At 40.2% G+C, this 3,188-nt stretch overlaps 1 long non-coding RNA gene across 1 annotated transcript; it reads right to left on the bottom strand.

The window, feature by feature from the left end:
- Positions 1–228: 228 nt before the first annotated feature.
- On the bottom strand, positions 229–765 carry LOC106940100 (uncharacterized). Its single transcript, XR_001422999.1, has 2 exons — positions 371–765; positions 229–301 (listed from the first exon to the last, which is right to left on the bottom strand). It is a non-coding gene; the product is annotated as an uncharacterized LOC106940100 (long non-coding RNA).
- Positions 766–3,188: the final 2,423 nt, after the last annotated feature.

Raw genomic sequence — 3,188 nt, 5'->3', positions numbered from 1 at the left:
CTAAATGGATCATAAAACACTCCAGTAACTTCTGAGTCAATGGCAAAAAAGCAGGTTTAAACAATTGCTTTTATAACTCCCTGTCAGTACTAGCGGCACTACAAGCTAATGCTAGCTCACATGTTGGCTGGATACTACTATTCATCAGAAGCTGTTCATATTTATGACTGTCATAATGGGTTCTAGTGAACGTACCCACATGTAAGAACACAACCAGTAGAGCGAATCACAATAATAAAGTTTATTAAAGAGAAGTGGTGGGGGAATTCTGGATACGGGGTTGGGACTGCAAGGTCATCAACTGAGAGGACAGATGCGAGTAACAGTCGGTAGCAGAAAGATCACGCAGAGATTAGGCGGAGAATCTTACTTGGGAAAGGGGTTGAAATGGGTTTGATTGTTGCCTGAGGTCGCTACTGAAGACGGAGGTCCAGAACTCGCTAATCCAGCGAGCGGTGCACGATGGAGGACGGACAGGTAAGAGAGGCTGTAGCGGACGGCTGGCAAACGGAGAACTCAGATACATCCAGGGGCAAGGGTACTGGCTTCCAACAGGTAATACCTGAGGCGTCAGAGGGGGAAACGGTTCCTCGGAAGGTTGGTCGGAGCGGTGATCGCTCGGAGACGTGGCTTCCGACAGATCGGACCTGAGACGACGAGGTTCCAGGAGACTTGAATCCACAGACTACACACTGGGAGACGGCAGAAAACCATTCAAGGTTAACACTCAGGCACCGCAGCGTTTGCCAGCCGCAGCATAAATACTCCACTTCAGCCCTCTTCAAATTAAACACAGGTGCATCAACAGGGTCTACTACCGCATGTTCCAGGGACTCAGCCATCGAGGACCTCTGGTGGATGGTGAGGAAACAACAGGCAACAACAAAACAAAACCCAAACCCAAGACTAAAAACAAACAAAAAAAAACTCTGATCCCAACAATGACATGTCTAACAGGTTTTACACATCACTGTACATTGTGAAACCGGGTTCGATGGCAGCCTTTGACACTCCATTGTTGGCATATTTTTATTCATAAGGCCATATTAGAATTTCTATCGTATTTGTTGCTTTTTATTAACAGAAAGTTCTCCAGTGGATACTCTCTTCATTGTGAGAATTTATTTTCACTTACTTTCTAAAATCCAAACTGAATTTGTACACAAATCTTTTCAGTTTTTTGCTCCATCTTCTTGGAACCACTTACAGAAAATCATGAACATGAAGATGTCTCTAAATATTTTTAAAACTTTTCTTACTGTCTGTAAATGTTTTATAAATGGGGAATGCTGTATTTTTTTTATTTGTGACACTGTTAGCTTTTTCTGTTCTTGCTGTAACATCTGTGCTGCTGCCAGTCTTGGCCAGGACTCTCTTGCATAAAAATATTTTCATCTCAAAATAAAAAATAAAAAAAAAACATCTTTATTTGTTGTGAAATAAAGGTTAAAAATATTTGTCCTCTTCTTGCTTCTGATGAAACAATTTCTATGGATAAATATTTGATGCTACTTTTATGCGCTCCTGTCGCATCTATCTGTGCTGCTGTGCTAGCATGGCTTTACATGGATTCTCACAAGAGTAAGAGAAATTGCAGAAATTTTCTAAAGATAGACACAAAGCCTAACCCCCTGGAGTGTGTTCATGGGAATTTTGTAACATTCTTTCTTTCTTTCATGTAAAGCACTTTGAATTGCCTTGTTGCTGAAATTGTGCTATATAAATAAAATTACCTTACCTTTAGAAGTACATATGTGAGGTCAGACAATGATGTTGGCGATGTGTACTCCACAACTAACAATACCTGTAAAGACACAATCTTTAATTTGAACAATCCCAGATTTCCCTATCAATAAAACTATAATGTGAACATTACAGAGAGAACCAAATCCTCACACAACTAGACAGATTTTTATAAAATATTTTTTCCCCCAAGGTTTCATCTGCCCTCTTTCTTTCCTTCTTGATAAAACGCAATTTTACTAAAACGTTCAGCCTCGCTTCATCTCCGTCTTTATGCTTTAACCGTCCTTTCTCTGTTTCTTCGAGGCTACATAAGACAGACCTCCCTCTTTTCCATTTCTCCCCTCTCTCTTTTTTTTCCACTCTCTGCCCCCCTTTCAATGTAAGAACCAACAAGTCTCAGACAGAAGGAGGTCAGACTTCTTATTTAAGCTTCATAATGGTCTTGAAAAGAGGAGGCACGCATTGCAATAATTAACAAGCCACTGAACAATAGACGGTGCATAATCAGTATGGAGATGTATGCTGTTTGCCCCACTCCTCTAAACACTCACTGTATTTCTGTTTCCTTGGAGTATGTATTCATCTGAGGGGCTTTTCATTTTCTTTAGGTCTTCTGCTATATTGCATTTTTGTAACCCACCACTCTGCAGTGTTTCTCTTTTTTTCAATCACTTTCTGCCCTGATTTTGTTCTTTGGTTTCCAGATTTCATATAATAACCTCATTTCACTTGGAAAGTGACAGGCATGCACAAAAGAGTCAGACAAAGCCATAGTTTTCTTCAGCATACAGTAGGCTCAGAGTGATTCTTTATGTATTTGGATGGTGGAATATGTAGATCCACAAGGTAAAGAGGCTGAATTTTTTTCTTCCATACTTACTGAGTCTGCCATGGTGCAGGGTCGAGGGCGGTGCGTCTATGAATCGGCTTCCAGACAGCGGCACCTACACTCTACCTACTTGATGTTCAATGGTTTGGCTTTGCAGCTTCTTTTTATGTAGACCCTCAAACTGCAGCATTGTGGCACTGAAAGTTTGTATCAGACAGAACATTAGGCGAATTATTCAAAACTGAGAGCCATGTATTCTTAATATGCGATCAGTCTACTTAATGGTTGATGGTGAGAGGCAGGGCATGCGATGGAGTGGAAGGGAATCATGGTGCACATGTCTCTATCAGGCCTCTTTTGTTCAATCAAGGCCAACAGGTTTCCTTGAACAGAGCTGAAGGAGATCCTAATGCTTTAATTGATCTTTTTTTGTGGGTGTACAGTCGTCCTTAAAATTATTCTAATATTGTCCTTTCCTTTCCCATTGTGTTTCTACTATTTATTTAATGCAGGCTGCATTAAATAGTCATTCGCCCACTGCCTTCAAAATAATAATAATAAAAAAAAATCATCTTTTTTTTTTGATAACCTGATGACATTTGTGTTGAATGTA

This window comes from Poecilia latipinna, unplaced genomic scaffold (genome assembly GCF_001443285.1).
Source record: "Poecilia latipinna isolate Pla-1442-1.1 unplaced genomic scaffold, P_latipinna-1.0 Scaffold3091, whole genome shotgun sequence".
Taxonomy (NCBI): domain Eukaryota; kingdom Metazoa; phylum Chordata; class Actinopteri; order Cyprinodontiformes; family Poeciliidae; genus Poecilia; species Poecilia latipinna.
The sequence above is the reverse complement of the archived record's forward strand: the minus strand, read 5'-3'. Positions and strand labels throughout refer to the sequence as shown.